Here is a 23,427-nt window from a genome sequence, read left to right on the forward strand (position 1 = left end):
TTGGGCAGATGCCACTCATGAGCATGTTTAGTGGTGACACTAGAGTTGCATTCAGTATGCATTTCATTCACTTTCCTCACCACTGTTAATAAAGTAATACAAACTGCTAACAGTAGAAGAACAATATGGTGTTTAGAAATGTTAAATTCATTCCTGGTAACTGTTGGGTCATATGGACTTCTTGGATCTGCAGTGCATTTACTCTCTCATACAGCTATTAAGATTGCCACCAGACTAATTTAAGCTGGTGGCACAGCCTCAGACCAGGTACATGTTCATCATACTGATTACTGCTGGAATAAACTTTGCTTAAATGACTCATGTCCTGCCAAGGATATGGCAGCCGATCAGCTTCCAAAGCTTCAGGGCACCTTCCACATTCACAAACTGTCAGGCATCTTGAGCTGCGCTGACAAAAAGACAAGTTTGAGCACAAAGCCCTTCAGAGCTTTACTGCCACTGAAGAGTATGTTCCTAAGGCATTCAAGTATCAGTGGTTGGCTTGTGCTTTCCTTTGCTGGCAGATGAGGTCCTCGAGGGGGACTTCTGGTAGTTTTTCTGTTTTTTAATGTACTGTCTCAAGTGTTTACATGTAGCACTCCTTTTTCTGTCTAAAAGGTGGTGTAAAGTAAAAAAAAAACCTTTGCCACAACACCAGGCTAGCAATTTCTTAGTCGTAGGTGAGCAATTCTGCTGTGCTCATTTGTTCTACTTCAGACGACTCCTCTTTTACCCCAGATCTCGCTGGTGTATAGCCTACAACCAGTAGGGACCAGGGTTTAGCCACATCCTGTGCGTTTGTTTGGGTCCCTCTGTATATACAAGGGAGAAGCCATTCTTGTTTGGCCTGGGAAAGGCAACAGAAGTTCAGCGAGATTTATTTTCATCCACAGGTTTGAATGGATTGGCAGATCCAATCTCTGCTCTCTAAGATTATCAGATCCAGAGCTCCCCTACACCCCTAGCCATGATTTCTTAAGCTTTGCATCAAATTCTAAGATCGCATCTGCCTTTAGGATGTGTGGAGAGCTCTCAGTGAATCAGTAAGAGTTTTTTTCATATTTATAGCTGTACTGCTCTCCTACTGTGATTTTTCAACTCTTGCTACTTTTTGGCGTGTGCACTTGTGTAAATAAAGACACATTATATATGTATTTTTAGATATAGACTATTGGTGAAAAGTTAAGGGTTTCAACTTCTCTGTTACACAAAGTATAAAAAATGCAAGATCTATTGGTACAATAGCCTAATAGTTATTAAGATTCTTAGTTTTAGAAAGCGCATGTTTTTCAAAATTTTGGAATTGAAGAGATTCAAAAAATGCTTGTATTATGGGAACAAACTACATCCTCGATACCCAATCACCTAGACTTGGTGCTAATCTTGTGCAGCCTTTCCGTGCTGGAGCCTGAAAGACCAGAAAGGACAAACTGGTATTGAAGGGGCTCACTCCTTCCAGCACAGACTGGGGCTATCCCTTCACCTTCTCAGTCAATGAAAGAAGGGCCAGGATAGTCTCCATCAACATAAGCAAAGAAAAGGACTCCAGAACAGACCACCTTGGTCAGACCCAACCGTAGTGTCCAGAAGGATCGGATCCTACTACCCCTTGGGCCTAAGCTCCATCTCTTCAAACCAGCTACTGGCTGGAATTGGTGAGGTTCTAGACTTCAATCTCCTATTCTAAAAGAGAAAAGGTTATTCTCTGCCATCAGTGGCATTGTCTCCTCAAATTGTCAAGAAGCCTTACAGAACTCTACAAGGTGATGAGGAAATTTCTGAACATAGACTTTGGGTTGTACCGGCATCATCTGTTGGGAAAGTAGAGAGTGTTGGATCAGCATCTCTTGAGAAGGTAGATCAGCATCTCTTGAAGGTAGAGAGTGTTCACCATCTTACCCTCATGTACATGATTCCGCACCAGTCCAACCCTTGGATTCTGTTTTACCGGAACTGATTGATTGGAGTTGTGGCAGCTTTGTCTGCTCTGGAGCTTCTTGCATCTTTGACACTGACTATCCCAATCCATCTAGAATCGCATACCATCCGATTGAGATAAGACTATGAACCAAAGCTTCACAGTCAGGATTTGAGGGTTTATTTGACACTGAAATTCTCTGAGCAGTCTCTTCACCATGCAGCTTCCTGTTTAGCTGAGATAAAAGATCAGCATTGGAACCAGGGCATGTTTGCAGTGAGATTTCCCTCTCTTCAGAGCTGAGGGGGTCATCTGCTCCAATAGCATCTTTGGCCTTTGGAATTTGCCAAAACCCTTTCAAAGGCCTCAAATGCTGGGTAGCTTTAGCCAGTTCAGTTCCACCCAAACACCATCTGCACTCTGCTGCTTCAACTCTTCACCCGTTTGTACAGGGTTTCTGAAATCTGCTTCATCAGAGCCATGTCTGATTCTAACCCTTCTATTGCACCCCCAGAAGGTGTCCCCAGAAAACGGATGTACAAGTAGAAGCACCTAGACTCATCACTAGTCTTTAACCAGATACTGACTTAGAGGAAGGAGAGGGTTCCCCTTGTTCCCTCTCCAAAGATGTCTTATTTGGTGACATTCTAGAGTTAGTGAAATAGAGAAGTGGTTGGACATCCAAAGGACCCTTCTTCAGTTAAGTCTATTTTAATGGAGCCTTTGGGTTCCAGGCTAACATTGTCCTGGGTGGTACCCCTCCCCCATTGACCCCCTTATTGACCTAGTGGCTCAACAAGCATGGAATGATCCTGATGTGGTGCAGCTTGTACTAAAGAAAACCGATTGTATATTTGCATCGGAAACGGGAAGCACTGGAGTAAGGTTCCACTTATAGAAGCTATGGTTCAAAGAACTACAAAGAAAAGACCATTTGAAGAAAGCTCATACCTCCATCCACCTAACAGAGAATCTAGTGCAGTGGACCGGTTTGGGAAGTCCGCCTGTGTGTCGGTGACTTTTTTTGACCTTGGAGGGGGGGGGGGCGGCATTTTAAAGGGAAGATGGTCTGCATCAGAGACCAGCCTTCACAACAATGTCTTGAAGGTGAGAGCAGTCCTCTTACTAGCATTAGGTGTGATGTCCATATATACAGACTTAATGACTGTGGTATGGTATGTCAGCAAACTGAGAGGACCCTGATCATGCCCCTTATGTCGAAAATCCATGAGGGTTTGACAATGGGCTGTGCCTCCACAATAATGTTCATCGTGCATACAGCTGCAGTCATAACAGATGGGTTCTCCTGCCATCAGGCGGGTCCTTGGTTGGCCGAATTCCAAAGTCTAGGTCCGGCGTCTGTTGTCGTCGCTTCTTCCCTGACGTCAGTGTGACAGGGGTATAAAGGAACCAGCTGACGCCATTTTCTTCAGTCTTTCTTGCCGCGCGGTGCCCGAAGCAGAAGCAGTTCGCAAGTGCCGGTCGGCCAGCTCCTGAGATTACGAAAATTTGGAAACCGAAGTCTTCTTAAAAGCTAAGTACCCGTTAGAAACTTTTCTTGCCTCAGACCGATGTCAGACAAAGTTAATAATTGTATTTCTTGTGGGAAGCAAATACCGCATAAGGATTTCCATTACCTCTGTATTCCTTGTTTAGGCCCAGACCACGACGTCTTGGTCTGTCGCTTTTGTGCTACATTCAACAAACGCACTTTTAAGCGTCGGGCGGAGTTCGCCCAGCATTATTTTGGGAAAGCATTTAACTATACTATGTCATTGGATACTCCGACTCCGGTTTTGTCTAAAAAAACGCAAAGACAAGGACCGGCACTCTAGGTCTGCGGCCTCTACCGACACCACGCCAAAGCCGACTACACGTGGTCCGGTTCTCAGCGAGGCACCTACGCAGCCCCTGATTACCGACGACACATCTTTGGCGGTGTCTCCTGTGCCCGAGGTCGCAGGCTCCTCGGCCCACACCCCGACTACAGATACCGAAGCCACTCTTGGCGTTGAAACACAGAATGTGGACAGGTCCACCTCCATTCAAGGTGTCTTCAGACCTTCCTCTTTCTCCATCAAGGCTTTCACCAAGTCTAAAGCAACCATGCACTCTGAGACCAGCTACACAGGGCCCATCTCCAGGCCCCATGCCTAAGAAACAGATGCTTAAAATGGCTGAGGATTTAATTACTAGAGGTTCTCAGCCCCCTCCGGACAAAAGGCCCAGAGTGGAGGAAGATTCCCCCTCCTCTGATCAGGGCTCCATTATTTCAGAACACTCTGATGATCAGGAGCAGTCTTACTCCCCTTTTGAAGACTCTGATGCAGAGGAGTCTATTCCTTCTGTATCCCCCACCCTGAGGATTACTCCTTTGGGGAAACTTTGCATACCTTAAGGGAACACTTCCACTGGGAGGGCCAGGATTATTCAGATTCCAAGAAAAGGCTCAGGGAATTTCTTTTGTTACCCCAGCACAGGCCTCTGGCTATACCTCCTGTCTTGGACATCCTAGATGATGTTTACTCGGAGGCATGCCTTAAGCCGGACTCTCTACCTCCAGCTCCAGTTAAGCCTGACAGGTACTACAGGGTTCCTGACTCTCACCAATTTCTATACAAAAGCCATGCTGCTGACCTAGAAACCATCTCACAGGGGCCCAAGGGAGTTAAGGCCTCCATTGCCAAAAATCCATTGCCTTCCGAGAGAGATTCCAGATCCTTAGAAAGGTGGGGAAAAGGTATATACCTCGGCTACCTTATCCATGAGGGCCTTAAACTGTCAGTTTCATATGCTAAAATACCAACAGTTTTTGTTATTACAGTTGAAAAGTAAAATGTCACAACCTGAACAACCAGACTTGGAGTTGCAGGATTTGATGCATAGTGCAGAACAAGTGGGTAAGCATACCTTACAATGTGGTTTTGATGCTCTAGAGGCCTCATGTAGAGCTGCTGTTACAGGCTCAGTCATACGTAGGCATGCCTGGCTCAAGGAACAAGCCTTGCCTGAGCATGTCAAAGCTAAATTACTAGACGCCCCTCTTCAAAAGGATGTACTATTTGGTGCTAATGCTGAGGAAGTATTACGGAAAATGGAGGAAAAGGCTTAATCAATGCAAACTGTGAAAGAATTTCTGCAGGTTCAACCCCCACATTTTAGTAGAAATTGGCCTTCCAAAAACTGGTCCTTTCCAGCCACAGACAGACCCCAAAGAGGCAGATACAGGCGCCCGAGGGGCAGAGGACAATCACAAGGATCGTATAGAGGCAGACAATGGCAAGCTCCTACACAAAGAGGTGGTGAGGACAACTCGCAATCTTTCAGAAAGCAAACCCAATGACTTTCCCCTTTGCATGCCAACCAGGTCTCAAATGGCAGCCCCCTTAGGAGGAAAGCTGGCATTATTTTCAAAAAATTGGCATGTTGTCACAAAGGACAAATGGATCCTGGACATTATAAACAGAGGCTACAAATTCCATTTTCATACCCTTCCAAAAATGAGAGGCATGCCAAACCTGCCACACAATCAAAGGGCAGAGGCACAAAGGCAAATATCTCATAAACATGAAAGCTATTCAAGAGGTACCTACACACGAACAAGGTCAAGGTTTTTATTCCAGGCTATTTCTGGTGCCAAGGAAGGGAAAAGATTGGAGACCTATTTTGGATCTATCCATTCTAAACACATTTCTACTCGTACCAAAATTCAAGATGCTCACTCTACAGCAACTTCTTCCCATGCTGGGCAAGGAGTCTTGGCTGGTAACATTGGACCTCAAGGAGGCATACCTGCATGTCCCAATCAGACAAAATTGCAGAAGGTACCTCAGATTTCTTGCAGGTTCAACCCATTATAAATTCTCTGCATTGCCCTTTGGCTTATCTACTGCGCCCAGAGTATTCACGAAATGCCTGGCATCAGTAATTGCCTACTGCAGACTTCAAGGGATACAAATATACCCTTATTTTGACGACTGCCTGATCCAAGCGGACAGCAAGCACATTCTTCTGAAACAACTGGCTTATGTAATAATGTTATTAAACTCTCTGGGATGCACAGTCAACAAAGAGAAATCAAGGCTAATACCCTCTCGGAAGATAATTTTCCTGGGTGCCAATTTGGACACAAACACCCAGATGGCCTACCTCACGCCAGAGAAGCAGGGGCAACTAATTCAATACTTCAGAACACTGGCAAATTGCACCAGGTTGACTGCAAGGAAAATCCTGCAGGCTCTGGGATTCATGGCATCTTGCATCTTACTAATCCCATGTGCAAAGCTGCATATGAGAACTACAATGGTACCTGAAAAACATATGGTCTAAACACAGCCACAGTTTGGAAACAATAATACCACTAATTCCATGTCTGCAAAAGGAATTTCTGTGGTGGGCTCAAGCATGCCAAGCAAACACAGGTCTTCCATTCAGCAAGCCTCAAGCAAATCAAGTCATCACAACAGATGCCTCTGACTACGCCGGGGGGACGCACATGACAGACTGGTGCATTCAGGGCAAATGGTCCCAAAAAGAAAAGCACCTTTACGTCAATCAGAAATGCTAGCAGTAATAAATGCTATTATAGCTTTCAAGGACCTTCTACAACCAGGTCAACTATTGATAAGAACGGACAACACTACAGTTATGTGGTACATAAACAGGGAGGAACACATTCTTATCCCCTATGCAGACTGGCCATGTCACTTTGGAACATAGCCATGGACTTACAGATGGAACTACAAGCACAGTACTTGATAGGCAAGGAAAACACGCTGGCAGACAACCTAAGCAGGAATATGACAGATCCACACGAATGGAAATTGCGTCCAAAAGTGTTTGCAGAAATAATACAAGAATGGGGAAGGCCAGACATGGATCTCTCTGCCTCCCACAAGAATCATCAATTGTCAAAATTCTGCTCAAGGATCTTCCATCCAAAGGCCTGGAGAGTGGACGCTCTTTCCTTCATTTGGACATCAATGACAGTTTATGCCTTCCCTCCTCTTCCTCTGCTGCTCAAAGTTCTATTAAAGACCAAAGCAGACAGACCAAAGATAATCCTCATTGCTCCAGACTAGCCAAGGCAACACTGGTACCCACTCCTGAGGAGCCTGACGCATTCCCCACCATGGACCCTGCCTCTAATGCCTCTTCTTCTGACTCCGCACAGTTTCAAAACTCTTCACAGCCAACTAAAAACACTCAATCTAGCTGCATGGAAGATTCCTTAGCATCTCAACAGGCCCTACTCTCCAAGGAGGTGCAGGATGTCATTTTGGAGGCCAGAAGGCCATCAACTAGAAAAGCTTACTCCGCAAAATGGAAACGTTTTTGTGTCTGGAATGAGAAAAAGGGCCAGGATCCTGGAAAAATGAATTTACCTCAAATACTACAATATTTGGCTGAACTGCTAAGCAGTGGACTTTCTTTCTCCTCCATCAAAATCCATGCATCAGCCATTTCTGCAGAATACAACACTGATCCACCTTTATTCTCTCACCCTCTCCTAAGGCAGTTCCTCAGAGGGGCTAAGAATTTAAGGCCTCCAAGAAAACAACCAATACCTGCTTGGGATCTTGATTTCATGCTGGAAAAACTGACCTTGCCTCCCTTTGAGTCAGCTGCCTCATCAGATTTGCAATATTTGTCCTGGAAAACAGCTTTCCTTCTGGCTATCCCCTCAGCTCGTAGAGTTTCAGAACTACAGGCTCTCATGGCCATCCAACCTTTTATCATCTTCCATCAGGACAGAGTTTCCTTATGAACCAACCAGTCCTTTATGTCTAAAGTGGTGTCCAGGGTAGCTTTAAATCAGGCCATACATTTACCTACTTTTTATCCTAATCCTCAAAACAAAGGGGAGAGATTACTACATTCCTTGGACATCCACAGACAACTGCGTTATTATTTGGACAGAACAAAGCCTTTCAGAAAATCAGAACAGCTCTTTGTGGCCTATGCGGTAGGAGCTCAAGGGAAGCCAATTTCCAAACAGACAGTCTCAAAATGGATAGCCCACTGCATACGCTTTTGTTATTCCTTTCATGGCAAAACTGTTCCTACAGGCATTAGGACTCATTCCACCAGGGCCACAGCCACCTCTGCAGCATTCCTCAGAGGAGTTCCTACCAAGGATATTTTGGAAGCAGCCACTTGGAGTTCTGTGCATACCTTCACCAAGCACTACAACCTGCCATTATACTCAAAATCTAGAGCAGGCTTTGCCACTGCAGTCTTGCAGGGCATTTTGGCTCCTCCTAATTCCAAAGAAAGAAAAGCAAAGGCACCAATACAATCCAATAAACTCTTCACAATGTTTGAGTCTTCAGTGTTCAGAAAAACTACCTTCTCTAATGCATACCTACATTTTAGTAGTGGCCACCCCTTCTTTCAAAAGAAAGGAATTTTAAAAGGTCAACTCATTAGAGCTTCTAGAATGTGCAACACTGATGTTATGTTTACTAATGAAGTTCAAACTTTGACTAAACTATTTTTGGAAAGAGGTTACCCAAAACCATTAATAGAAGAAATGTATCAAGAAGTTCTTCAGAGAAGAGCTGATTTATATAGTCCCTTGTTAGGTACAACATCTGAGGTGGTATTAAAACATAATAAGTTGTTTGACAGAGGCACTGATACTCCCAATTTTCAAACTGCATTTAGTTGCACTTTCAATAATGATGCTTACAAAATAAAAAATTCAGTTAGTAAATACTGGTCTATTTTAACATTGAATGATGACACGAATAAATGGTTACCTAAACAACCTTTATTTGTTAATGCAAGAAATACCAATCTCAAGAATATGTTTGAAAGACATGCACCACTGGGGAACTAAGAGCAAATGCAGTTTAACAGGTACCCATAAATGTAATTTTTGTAAGCAATGTCCATATATTATGAATACTAACATTTATTATATCAAGTCTAGAAAATTTAAGTTGAAACCTGAGGGGTATTGCAATTGTGCTTCTAAGGGTATTATTTACTTAGGAGTATGTCAAGAATGTGAGAGCTTCTATATAGGAAAATCAGAGAGGGCGTTACGTAAGAGGATTTACGAACACCTCTGTGACATTCGTAGAAAGAAAGACACTAATGCATTTTACAAGCACTCAATAGTTTGCCCCAAGATGACACTCAAATTTATGGTCATTGAGCAGGTACCATTAAACCCTAGAGGTGGAGACTGGGAGACAACAATAGAATTTAAAGAGCTTAACTGGCAGTTAAGATTAAATGCATCAAGACCTCCGGGCTTGAATGAAGCCATTAGTATCACCAGTCTTTTGAAATTAAGATGGGCGAAATTGTAACCTTAATCATTATTTTGGACATAAATATAACACACATATAAATTTGTTCTTATTACCCCTTGTTTCTAGATTTGTATAAGTATTATTGTCAAACAACATGATCATACTAAGCAAATGTTGATCAACTTGGGTTCAAATTGTCTTATTATTTGTACCAAGAAAAGGTTTTAACATTGTGGTACAGTTTTTATTGCAATGAATTTTTAGATTTTATTCTTCATAACATTTATTTTTAAACAAATGTTGCACATTTTTCTATCTATAGTCAATTATTCCTATATTATAGACTTTCAGGGTCCCCACATTCATATTTTATTTTAACAGTCCTAACATTATTAATTTAATAGTATTAATTTAATATTTTATAACTTATTTATTATGATTATAACATATTTAATAAACAAAGGATTTCTAACTTTTATTTACTTTACGCTATGTTTGACACAAAACATTTTATTACCATGAATTATTTACAAGTTACTGGACACACACAAAAGGTAATTTCAGTGGGCTAAACTCATTAAAGAACATATTACATCAATACAAGTTCTCTACAACAATGAACTGTATTTTTGTACGTAAATTCGTTAATACCATATTTACTGTCATCTGTAGCATTTAACACTAGTTGTTGAATATAAGAAAGGATTGGTTTGTCCCGATAACAAACATGTTCACCAAGACCCACTTGACGGTGAGCAATTCGCAAAGCCAAGTGTTCAAACTTTTACATTATAATTTTGTATTAGCTTTGTACAGGATGGCTTTTGCCCGTTGTATGTATCCAACAAAGTACAAGACGCACTTTAATCAAAATGAATCTTGGTTAGATTGTGAAGCAAATTGTTATACGAATTTTTTATTGATATTAAATAACATTGCAAGTATTTTGTTTTTAAAAAAAAATGGTTTTAAGCACGTAGCACTTTAATTAGAACTGATTAATTTAAAAGCCATTAATGGTTTCTTAATTGTTTGTTTCTGAATTGAGGGTGTGATATAAGCACATCCGCAATGCTTGTGGTTCATCTTGAAAAAGCCTGTCATAGCACAGGTGAAAGCGCTTGATCTACATTTGTTTTCTGTTCGTGCAGTCCGTTGATTCTGTTTTATACAATAAAGAAATTCATTTATTCAACGCTGAAGACTTTCTTTGGATTCCCACTGTGAAGAGTTTATTGGATTGTATTGGTGCCTTTGCTTTTCTTTCTTTGGCTTTTTGGGACCAAGTTTGTTGTACATTTCCTCCTAATTCCACCTAGTGCCTACCACCCCTTTCTTAGCTTTGGGATTCTACCCATCTGTTATGACTGCAGCTGTATGCACGATGAACATAGTACAGTTTTGTACCTACCATAAATGTAGATGTTCGAGTGCTAATACAGCTGCAGTCCAGGTTTCCCTACCTCCTTCCCCTCTTGGGACAGGCCTACAGGCCAACACATCCTCATACAACGTGATTGGGGTATTCATTTATGATGTATTTGCTTGCAACTACTGTATTTTAATTATATTGCACTGCATGATTACACAAATTTATGTATTGCCTTCCTTCTGGGGGCACCTGACATCTGGGGCAAGAAAAACTGAAGAAAATGGCATCGGCTGGTTCCTTTATACCCCTGTCGCATTGACGTCAGGAAAGAAGCGACGACAACCGACGCCGGACATAGACTTTGGAATTCGGCCGACCGAGGACCCGCCTGACGGCAGGAGAACCCATCTGTTATGACTGCAGCTGTATTAGCACTTGAACATCTACATTTATGGTAGGTACAAAACTGTACTTTTTCTGATAGCAGTACACATCCCCGCGTCCTCCGTTGTGCTTGCATAAAAATCGAGCAGGACTGTGCTGATGTCTCATGAGTGGTCCCTCAGTCCTACACCGGCAGCAATCTACTGGGGCCAGCCTTGCTGCAGTCTTATTTGCCTCTTCCCTGATCCCTTCAAGTCACCGATGGTATGTCTAGTCCACATTTGGCAGCTGGGACTCCTGTATACTTTCCCCCTTCACTACTGATGCACTGTCTTGCTTTCTATATGAATTTGTTCAAAGCCAGGGTAATCCTTATTGCCCCTGTTGGGCCTGACTGTTTCCTTTCTGGTGGCCTCAATCCAGACCTGTTCTCATCCTTCCTGATCATCTCCTCTGCATCAAATGTCCATGAAATTAACCACATGATTCCTCCAATTTTAACTGTAGCCAGAGATTTCAGGCTTCCCCCAGCAGTGGTCCATATTCTTTCTGCCTCACAGAAATGGTAAGTGAGGAAAGTTTACCAAAGTAAATGGAAAAGCTTTTCAATTTGGGTCTACTCCAAAGGTCTGGACCCCTTTTCAGCAGCATTTCTTTCCATACTTGAATTTTTGTCGGTCTATAAAAGGCTTTAGCTTTACAATTATTAAGGTATGGTTCCAATTTCATGTTGGATGGAGTGATTGTCCATAGCATCTCTTAAAAATCTCAAAGTATTTCTCAGATGTAACTTTCTACTGTGACTCCCATTACATACCCAGCTCCCCGTGGGACATTACTATGATGTAGCAACCCATAACCCAGTCTCCCTTTGAACCCGCTTTCACTGTAGATTTAAAGTTCCTCACATGGAAGACAATTTTTCTGGTTGCATTAATCGGCCAGACAGATTTCTAAACTACAAGCCCAGTCATCGAAGCTCCTGTATGTAGTTTTTCAGAAAGCTAGAGATAAAGGATGAGCTTAGTTCTAAGGGAAACTAAAGTAGCATCCGAAGCTAAATGAAACCACTCTATACACCTTTTTTTTCTTTTGGAAGTACCCCCAGTAAAGGGGAGTACTTATTATACTTGTTAAATGTATTGTAAACAACTCTGTATAGCCACAGGACAAAAGATTTTAGAAAGAATGACCAGTTGATCTAGGTTCTAGGTTGTCGTCTGATTTTCATCTGCTTTCCTTCTCCCCCCCCCCCTTCCAAATGGTCACCTATGGCTATGAGAGAGTGAATTCTATCTACGCACAGTCACACTAGACTGTTAATTAGTTTTCATCAGCCAGTTTGCATCACAAAGGTTATATCCTTTATCTTGAAAGTTTTTTTTCCCCTAGATAGCTTTTGCTTGTATGTTTTTAGACCACAGGGGTATCCTCCATCTGAGGATTTGAGGTACAGCCTAAGGAATTAGGGTAGGAGAGGAATTGGAGCTGTAGTTCCAAAAAGCTTCAGGATCAGTGCTGTGGTCGAACCCTGTCATATCTGACAGCCCATACATTTGAAGCATGCTAGAATCTGTCATCATAGATCTAACATTATGGTAAGTACATAACTTTCAATGTTAAGTTGTCTATCTCGCCTTCATTCTTGCTGGATGGGTTCGGAGCCGACCTCTGCTCCGACTCGGCCACTCTAAAAGCTCGAGAGTTGGTTCCACCGGCTCGAGGCTCCCCTTATATCCCACAATGCTAGGCGAGTTACCTCAGATCTCGTTTGCCGCTACAGCTTCGAGGTTGGTTGCTTCTACCGGTTCCTGGTGAGTGTTAGCTTTTTTTTTCTAAAAGTTACTCTTTTTTCCCCTTTTTAACTTAAATTCTTCCTAAAACTAGTGTAGATCATAGAACTTTATCCCCGACCCTATTTTTTCCCGTTTCTTTACTAAAGAACCGTTGGTTCTTCCTTTGGGCCTTTGGCCTTCCCTTCCCTAGGGAGTGTTTGTGTAGTTTACTTTAATTTTTTGTACTTAATTTTTAGTATTTCTACTAAAATTATTATTTTTTACTGACAGGGTATAACTTGTGTGTTTGGGTGTGTGTGTGTACTCCTGTCAGTTAGGGAAATGTCAAAAGAAGCAAAGGTCTCCGGATTCAAGAAGTGTGATGCGTGCTGTCAGAAAATGTCTGACAGACGCTCACACTTCTTGTGTCTATTGTCTGGGGCCTTTGCACCTGCAGGACTCCTGTGCTGTGTGCCATGGCTTCAGCCCCAGGGTCCTGCAGGAAAGAAAAAACAAGTTGATTCTGAGAGGCTTGTTGAAGCCAGAGGATTCCCTGTCAGTTTCAACAGGGAAGCCCTCTAAGGCATCGAGGTCTTCGGCTCTGGCTTCTGAGCCGAGACCTCAGGTTGTTCAACCTTTGCCTTTATCGGCTCCGGCTGGAGCCGATAAGTCTCAGTCCACAGTTTCTGTGGCTTCCTCGGCCGCCCGGAGCCGAGGTTATCGAGTACCCGTGTCGGCTCCGACAAGACCTTCGGAGCCGACAACTAGAAAGAGGTCTAGGTCACCTTCTCTTGGCTCCGTTCATTCGGCTCCAGGATCTCCCCTGCTGTCTGAACGGAGCCAAAGGTCTCATTCCTCTAGGTCATCGAGGCTGTCCGATCATGACCTTCAGAGAGTGGTGAGTCGACTACTTAAGTCCGAGGCACTAGCCCAGATGCTTCAGAGCCCGACTCATCAGTCGGTGCCTGCCCCGTCCATCAACTCTTTCCTCCTTCGACTCTTTTGAGTTCGGAGCCGGGTCGTCGGAACCGAGACTGTGATTACCGAGCCGAGACAATTGTCTTCGGCCCGTGCCGGCTCCGTTTTCTTCTTTGGAGGAATCTCGGCGCGGACTTCCCTCGTCGGCTCGAGGGGTGAGTGGCATCGGACCCTTGTCCGACCCCCTCTCCTCTCGGTGCTTCGGGCGCTGGTGAGTTCGGCTCCGACATCGGCCTCGAGCCATCACTGTCGGTGCCGAGGGGTTCTTAGCTCCTCGGAGCGGGGACCTCTGGCTCTGCCTGACAGGGGTGCATTCGAGGTCATGCGGAGTGTGTTAGAGCCTGGCTCTACTCCACAGTCGGCTCCGTCAGCCCCTCCCTCTATGCTGCCTCAGGGTAAGTCGACTCACTCCCTCATCCCGGACCGCAGAGAGCCAGCTCCTCAGGAGCCCCCTGTGGGGATTTCATCCTCTTCCGAGGCCTCTCATGATTTGGCAGAAGAGCCCCCTCGGAAGAGGAAGTGCAAGAGGAAGCACATTGACTCACCTGAGTCTATCACGTCGGACACAGATCTGGATGATTCTGAGGGTTCCCCCCGTTCCCCTTCTGAAGATGTCTCATTTGCAGACATTCTGGAGATCCTGAAACAGAGGGGAAATTGGCCAGCCCTCAACCCTTCGGAGGACGAATCTGTGTATCTTGAGGCGTTTGGCTCTCGTCCTTCCACCTCCTGGGTGTCCCCCCCCCCCTTCGACCCCCTCATGCAGGTGGTTGCTAAGAAGGCATGGACGGCTCCTGATTCAGTGGACCCCACTCCCAGGAGACCCTCTAAATTCATCACAGCTCCATCAAACAAGCAATTTTTATCAAAAGGAGTTTCTGTGGATGCTATGGTGGTAGCTGCTGCCACAAAGAAGGAACTGGCTGATCCTTCAGTGCCTGTCCATCCACCTAACAAGGAATCTAGGTCCATGGATAGGTACGGGAAGCGGATGTTCTCCTCAGCGACATTTACCATGCGTTCGCTGAATTACCTGTGCCATTTCACTCGTCTTCAAAGGGACTTGATCAAAGAAGCGAGTGAAATGTTAAGGATCCTACAGCTGCGGGTTTCAAGATAAAATGAACACGCAGCTGGCTACCCTTAATTCCATATCTAACTCCTCCATGCGCCTCCTCTTATGCGGCCGATGGAGCGAGCAGAGCCGCAGGGACAGGTGTAGCCTTACGTAGGCACGCCTGGATGCGGCTATGCAATTTTGCGGACCCTTTCAAGACGTCTTTCACGAACTCCCCTTTTGATGGATCATCTCTCTTTGGTCCTCAAGTGAAAGAAACCTTGACTAGGTGCGAGACTGATGGCAAGACCCTTTCTGCCGTCTGAGTCCGTTTTTTGACTCCTTCTAGGCCTTACCCCAAAGGCCAGAAGGGTGGGAAGATGTGGTTCCGTAAACAATCTCAAGGGACTTCGCCTGATGCACAGAGTCGTTTTCCTACCAGAGGCAGAGGTGGGAATAACAATGGTAGACGTCGCCCTAGGGGCAGGGGGGGTCCGCAGAACCAGGGCAATCGGGAAGCTTTTCCTGACAAGCCCTTTCAGCATCCCTGAGGTGTTGCCCGACTGCCCATTTTCAGAGGCAGTCGGGGGAAGATTGTCACTGTACCCAGAAGCCTGGCTATCCCTGACTCAAGACAAATGGGTACAGTCCATCATTTCCGAAGGCTATTCTATCCCCTTTCTTCGTTTTCCAAATCAGTCAAAAAAATCCCTTCCAGATGTTCCACCCGCTCAAAGGGATTTAGCAGCTTTGGAAATTTCAAAACTGCTTGCAAAAAGAGCAATTCAGTCAGTGCCAGCAGACCAACAAGGATCCGGAATCTACTCAAGGTTCTTTTTAGTTCCAAAGAAAACAGGGGACTGGAGACCGATTTTGGATCTCAGTGTCTTGAACAAATCAGTCAAGAAAACAAGATTTCGGATGGTCACGCTGCAATCCATTCTTCCCCTTTTGGGCAAAGGAAACTGGATGTGCTCTATAGACCTTCGGGATGCGTACTACCACATAAAAATGAACAGACGCTCCAGAAGATTTCTCCGCTTCAGGCTGGGAACCAGTCATTTTCAGTTCAGGGCCCTGCCCTTTGGTCTCACCACTGCCCCGGTGTTTACCAAATGCATGGCAGTGGTAGCTTCTCACCTGAGACGACAAGGATTCCAGGTGTTTCCATATTTGGACGACTGGCTTCTCACAGCTCCCACCAAGCATCTCCTTCTGATGGCCAGAGATTATACTTTTCGCGTTTGTCAAACTGGGTATTTCAATAAATTGCGAAAAGTCTGTTTTGTCGCCTTGTCGTACTATTACCTACATAGGCAAATTTAGATACTATAAACATGTCTGCAAGGCTAACGAACCAAAGGATATCAGACATTCACAAATTGGTGTCACTTCTTCTCAACAACAACAGAGTCAAAGCCAGGTTAGTTCTAAAGGTGTTGGGAATCATGGCAGCGCCATACCTCTCCTTCCATTGGCCAGATACCACATGCGGATCCTTCAGTGGATGCTTTTACCCAATGGTCATACCAGGAACTTCCAATGTCTCACACCATTATGATCACGCAAGCGTGCAAAAGCATCTCATGTGGTGGATGTCTTCCCCCCAGCTCCTGTCGGGAAGATCATTTGTTCCACCTCCTCCGGTTGCTACTCTGACAACGGATGCCTCCCTGATCGGGTGGGGGGGGGCATTATCAGGGCAGGACAGTCCAGGGCACATGGCAACCAAACGAATGCCACTTGCACATAAATGTTCTGGAGATGAGAGCAGTGCTTTTAGCGTTGCAAGCCCTTCAAGACTCTCTTCCCTTGGGAACGATTGCAATCCAGACAGACAATATGTCTGTAGTGTGGTACATCAACAAACAAGGCGGAACCAGATCATACCCCTGTGTCGAGAAGCACTCAGACTGTGGCAATGGGCGATTTCTTCTCAGCGTTTTCTGATAGCAACGCACATCCCGGAAGTCCAATCACATTGCGGACAAGTTGAGCAGAGCTATACTCATGCCTCACGAGTGGTCTCTGAAAGACTCTGTAGTGAGAGAAATCTTTCTCAAGTGGGGTCAGCCTTGCTGCGATCTTTTTGCTACTCCCCAAAACAGCAAGTGCAGAGAATATTTCACTCTATTCCCTTTACCAGGCCAACCCAGCAGAGTCGCTCTAGTCCAAGTTTGGCCCCGGGGACTTCTGTATGCATTTCCTCCTTTCCCACTGATCTCTCAAGTAATACAGAAAGCTATCGCTCAGAAGGCCTCATTGATCCTCATTGCTCCTTACTGGCCTCGACAAGTGTGGTTCCCCTTTCTACATCGATTTCTTTTGGAGCGACCGTGGAATCTGGACCTAGTTCCAGATCTTTTGATCCACCAGTCGGGTCAGTTTCATCGCTCCCTTCTCTCTCTGAACCTCACTGCTTGGTTCCTCCAGTTCCAACCGTAGCCAGGCTTCCTCAATTATCTCACTCTGTTAGAGATATATTGATAGCTTCCCATAAATCTTCCACTCGAAAGATTTATTTGAGTAAGTGGAAACGCTTCTCATATTGGGCACAAGGAAAGGACATAGATCCTTTCACTGCTTCCATCCAACTAGTCCTTGATTTTCTAGCTGAACTCTTCCATGCAGGTTCATCTCCATCTACTCTTAAGGTTCAATTGGCAGCTATTTCTAATTTCCATGTGGGCATTTCTGAATCTGCCCTAATGTCCCACAAACTTTGCAAAGCCTTTTTGAAAGGAGTTTTTCTTCAGACCTCCTATAAGAAATCCTCCTCCTTGGGACCTAAATTTAGTTCTTGCTTCTTTGATTCTTTCCCCTTTCGAACCTGCAGCTTCATGTTCCTTGAAATTATTATCATGGAAAACTCTTTTTCTGGTGGCTATCACATCAGCTAGAAGAATTTCAGAACTTCAAGCACTCAGTTGTCGTTCTCCTTATCTTGTGTTCCATAAGGACAGAGTTTCCTTACGAACTAACCCGTCCTTTTTGCCTAAGGTGGTTTCAACATCAAATATAAATCAAACCATTGACCTTCCTGTCTTTTTCCCAGAGTATTCAAATAGGTCTGAACAAAAATTACACTACCTGGATGTTCATCGTCAATTAAGGTACTACTTGGATAGGACGAAACAATTCAGAAAATCTGATCAACTGTTTGTCTCCTATGCGGAAAGCAGAAAGGGACTTTCAGTTTCAAAGGTATCATTATCCAGATGGCTAACATCTTTGATTTCCCTGGTATATGAAATTAGACAACAAAATTGCCTAATAAACCTAAAGCCCATTCCACCAGAGCTTTGGCTACTTCTTTAGCCTTCCAAGACAGACTGCCTATTGACACCATTTGTGCAGCGGCTACTTGGGCTACTCCTCACACTTTTATTTCTCATTATAAGTTGGATTTAGCTTCTAGGCATAGAGCTAATTTTGGTTCCACTGTTCTCAGGAGTCTGTTCCGTTAGGCCACCCGGGACAAGGTGCTAGGACGCTGTCCCATCCAGCAAGAATGAAGGCGAGATAGACAACTTAACATATAGAAGTTATGTTCTTACCATAACGTTCCATGTTAGTTGTCTTCTTCGCCTTCTTCTTAGGCCCCACCCTCCTTCCCCCTGGCCTGGACAGACCTAGAGGAGTTGTGATAGTGACCTCTCTTTCTACCACCTCTTTCTTAGTCATATGCTATTATGCATATTTCTTGGTTCAGGATGTAGGTCACCCTTTTTCTTCCTGTTAGAGGTGGATTCTGTTTTTACAGTTATACTGTTACTGTTATAAGTTGGGGTTAGCTTACAAACGAGATCTGAGGTAACTCGCCTAGCATTGTGGGATATAAGGGGAGCCTCGAGCCGGTGGAACCAACTCTCGAGCTTTTAGAGTGGCCGAGTCGGAGCCGAGGTCGGCTCCGAACCCATCCAGCAAGAAGAAGGCGAGAAGAAGACAACTAACATGGAACGTTATGGTAAGAACATAACTTCTATTTTTTCCCTGGTGTGTCAGTGCTGTGCCCGTCCCTGGAACTACTGCCATTAGTAACATTGTTGGCCCCATTTTCCTGGCAAAAGAACAGAAAACCAAGCATGTAACTTGTCCTGAGCTTTCTTTGGGTAAGAGTAGTAGTCTCGATCTGGCGAAGGGTTTTAATTCACACTGTTGCTTCTTTTTTCTGGTAAGAAGAGGCATGTCCTCCTCTTTTCTTGAAGAGATTCAGGATTCTGAATCTGAACAGGAAGATGCAGGATTGGATACAGGTGTGCCCCCCACCCCCCCATTCTGACTTGTGATTTCAGACCAAGGAAAGTTCAGTTTCCTATTTGAACTGTTAGTTTATCTCTTGAAACTATTGCTAGAATGTGCTGGTGTTTTTCAGTGGGAGAACCCCGAATTGTTTTAGTCCTTCAGAAATTTCTATGAATTGCTACAAAAGGAATTTCCAGAACTTACACCCATTCCTTCTGTTCCATCTTCTTTAGAGGATGTGTGTTACTGCCTGCAGTTTTCCTGATGGTCAAGCCAGCTGCCCCACAGGACATGTAAAGTTCCTCAGTCTTAATTTTTGTACTCTATTACCAAACCTGACTTTGCAGAATCTTTCAGTGTCAGAAATCTGTGAGAGTTCTCTTACATAAGCTGAATTTCAAGAGAACGGTCAAGTCTCAACTGTTCACCTCAGTTTTATATAGCTTTTCTTCCACAGGATAAAATCCTGATGTCCTTCATGGATGCATCTGCAGTCATAACAACTGGGTTGTCCTGTCGTCAGGCAGCCCTTCAGTCGGCCGGATTCCAAAGTCCGGGTCCGGCTTCGGCTGATGTCGCACTTCACCCGACGTCATCTCTGTTGGTCTTCGGGTATAAAAGCATCAGCCGACGCCATTTTCCTCAGTCTTTCTTGCCGCGTGGCGCCCGAAGCAGAAGCTGTTCGCAAATGCCGGTCGGTCGGATCCAGAGATTACTTCTACCGAATACTACTTCGAAGACTTCTAAAGCTAAGTACCCCGTTGGGGACTCTTTCTTGCCTCAGCCGATGTCAGAAAAAGTTAATAATTGTTTAACCTGTGGGAAACAAATACCTCATAAAGATTTCTACTCTTATTGTCTGCCTTGTTTAGGCCCAGCCCACGACGTAGCAGCCTGTTCGGCCTGTGCTTCTTTCAACCGACGAACGCTTAGGCGTCGGTCGGAGTTTGCAGAACAGTTTTTCGGTTCTGATTTTGCGTACATTATGCCGTCGGATCCTCCGACTACCCAATCTGCCAAAAAACGCAAAGATAAAGACCGACACTCGCGGTCCGCGGTTTCGGCCGAAACCATGGTTAAGCAAACCGCGAGTGTCTCTGTTTCGGCCGAAACCGAGAAAACTGATCAAAGTACAGCTGAACCTATCTCTACAACTGAGGCGCCTGCTACCACTCTTGAATCGGCTTCAGAAATTTTATCCACTACGGTGGTTGCTACTGACTTATCAGACACCATTCCCTTGGATGTCTCTACCCCAGCACGTGGTGCTGCTAGGCCTCCAGCAGCCATGTCCATTAAGGCCTTCGCCAGGGCTAAAGCAGCCAAGACTACTAAGACAGTGCCTGTTAAACCCCCCACAACCAGGCCCTCTTCTAGTTCTCAAATGCTTACTTTGGCAGAAGATTTAATTTCATTAATTAGAGGATCTCAATCTCACCCAGACAGGGCCTCTCAGCCCCCAGAGAAGAGACCTAGGGCAGAGCCCCCTGAGCCAGTGTCCTCTGATTCTGCTGACGAATCAGACATAACTGACCAGCCAGAGGCTCCTTTCTCCAATTTTGAAGATTCTGATGCTGAAGAATCCATTCCAGCTGCTTCCCCACCAGAAGAATTCTCCTTTGGGGAAAACTTACATGCCATGCGAGAGCAGTTCCAATGGCAGCAACAGGATTTTCAGACTCCAGAAAAGACTTAGGACCTTTCTGCACCTCCCACAGCACAGGCCCTTAGCTATACCTCCTGTTCTCTCTGTGGTGGATGATGCTTTCAATGATGTCTGCTCCGCTCCAGATTCTTTACCCCCAGCCCCTGCCAAACCAGACAGATTTTACAGGGTGCCAGATACTCATCACCACCTTTACAAGGCCCCACTTGCAGACCCGAAACTATATCCCAGGGTCCCAAGGCAGTAGCCATGACCATAGCTAAAACCCTATTCCTTCTGAAAGGGAAGCAAGGTCATTAGACAGATGGGGTAAAAGGTCTACACTTCAGCTACTCTCTCAGCTAGAGCTTTAAACTGTCAGTTTCACATGATACAATACCAAGAGTTTATGCTTGATCAGTTAACTAAAAACTAACCACTGATGAATCTCTTGATAAGAAATATGTATTAGAAATGGTAAATAACATACAACAGGTTAGCAACCATTCCTTAAAATGTGGCTATGATGCACTGGAGGCTTCATTTAGATCAGCCATGACTGGCACAGTGATAAGAAGGCATGCATGGCTAAAGGAGCAAGCTTTACCGGATCATGTTAAAGCTAAGTTGCTAGATGCTCCTATGGATAAGACAAGTTTGTTTGGTACACCTGCCCAGCAGGTTATGAAGAAAATGGAAGAAAAGGCAAAATCTGTTCAAACGGTTAAAGATTTCTTGCAGGTTCAACCCCAAGGTTTAGCAGGAACTGGCCTGCCAAAAATTGGTCCTTTCCTGACTCCACAAAATTTCAAAGGGGCAGGAATAGACGTTCCAGAGGCAAAAACCAAACCAGAGGAGGTGCCTACAGAGGACAACAGTGGCAAGGTAACAACAGAGGCACAGACACAACCACTGCCACTACATCAGCACAACCACAGTGACTTAACCCTAAATCCGCCTACCAGGGAACAAATAGCAGCTCCTCTAGGCGGAAAGTTAACCTTATTTTCAAAGAACTGGCACTACATAACAAAAGACAAGTGGATTTTACAAACCATAGATCAAGGTTACCGGTTTCACTTCCACACTTTACCAGTCAAAAGAGGAATGCCAAATCTACCTCCAAATCAAAAAACAGAGGCACTACAACAGATAATGGAGTTAGCAAACATGAGAGCTGTGGAAAGAGTGCCAACAGCAGAGCAAGGAAAGGGGTTCTACTCCAGACTATTCCTAGTTCCAAGAAAGGAAAAAGTTGGAGACCAATTCTCGACCTGTCCACCTTAAATACATACATCATTGTCCCAAAATTCAAAATGCTGACCCTACAGCAACTTCTTCCCATGCTGGGCAAGGAGTCTTGGCTGGTAACTCTAGATCTCAAGGAGGCATACCTGCACGTCCCCATTCGACCAATCTGCAGAAGATACCTCAGATTTCTTGCAGGATCAGAGCACTATCAATTCTCAGCATTGCCCTTTGGCTTATCTACTGCCCAGAGTATTCACAAAATGCCTGGCATCAGTAATCGCCCATTGCAGACTACAGGCAATTCAAATTTACCCATACCTGGACGACTGCCTGCTACAAGGGGACAACAAAAGCAAGCTGACAACAGATTTACAAAGGGTCATTTACTTGCTACAAGCACTGGGATACACAGTCAATTTACAAAAGTCAAGGCTGATACCATCCCAAACAAGGACATTCTTGGGCGCGGAATTGGACACAGTAAAACAAATGGCATTCCTGACTACAGAAAAACAAGAGAACTCCCTCTTTACTTCTTGGCACTAACAAAACTGAACAAGTTAACAGCAAGAAAAGTACTGCAGGCCTTGGGCTTCATGGCATCATGCATAATCATGGTCCCATTTGCCAGACTACATATGAGAAAACTACAGTGGTACCTAAAGAATTTATGGTCCCAACACAGACACAGCCTAGAAACAGAAATCCCACTAATTCCATGTTTAAAGCAGGAGTTCCTATGGTGGGCTCAGGCATGTCAGTCAAACCCAGGCCTACCCTTTCGCAGATGTCAAGCAAGCCAGACCATCACAACAGACGCTTCAGACCTAGGATGGGGGCCCACATGCTGGACAAATGCGTGCAAGGATTGTGGACACAGGATCAACTTCACCTGCACATCAACCTAAAAGAAATGCTGGCAGTAAAACTGGCAATCCAAAAGTTCAAACCATTTCTCCAAGAGGGCCAGTTGATGATAAGGACAGACAACACCACAGTCATGTGGTACATCAACAAACAGGGAGGCACTCATTCATACCCCTATGCAGAATGACTTTGGAGCTGTGGACCCTGGCACTCAGCTACAACATCCAGTTACAGGCAATATTTGTACCGGGAAAAGAAAATACTCTAGCAGACATATTAAGCAGAACCACATCGGATGCCCACGAATGGAAGCTGCACCCGGACATCTTCAAGACCATCTCAAAGAAATGGGGAATGCCTCAGATAGATCTATTCGCATCACCTCTCAATCACCAGCTCAAAAGTTCTGCACAAGGACATTCCACCCACTAGCATGGAAAGTGGATTCGCTCTCCTTCAGCTGGAAAGGCCTAACAGCATATGCATTCCCACCTCTTCCCTTGATACACAAAGTACTACTAAAAATCAAGGAAGAACGTCCAGGATAATCCTGATAGCTCCAAACTGGCCAAGACAACACTGGTACCCACTGCTGAGGAGCATGTCTCAGAACAATATGTGGCCAATACCCTGATGCCTTTGATGTTAACTCAGAACAACTACAGCATCATAC

The 23,427-nt window shown here is 44.7% G+C and overlaps 1 protein-coding gene across 4 annotated transcripts in view; it reads left to right on the top strand.

Moving 5' to 3' along the window:
• Window positions 1-23,427, top strand: part of LOC122798404 (kunitz-type protease inhibitor 2-like) — a 986,210-nt gene that overhangs the window by 176,766 nt on the left and 786,017 nt on the right. The gene's annotated exons all lie outside the window — the stretch shown is intronic.

The sequence above is a fragment of the Protopterus annectens genome, chromosome 1.part0 (assembly GCF_019279795.1).
Source record: "Protopterus annectens isolate FY-2018-M chromosome 1.part0, PAN1.0, whole genome shotgun sequence".
Lineage (NCBI taxonomy): Eukaryota > Metazoa > Chordata > Ceratodontiformes > Protopteridae > Protopterus > Protopterus annectens.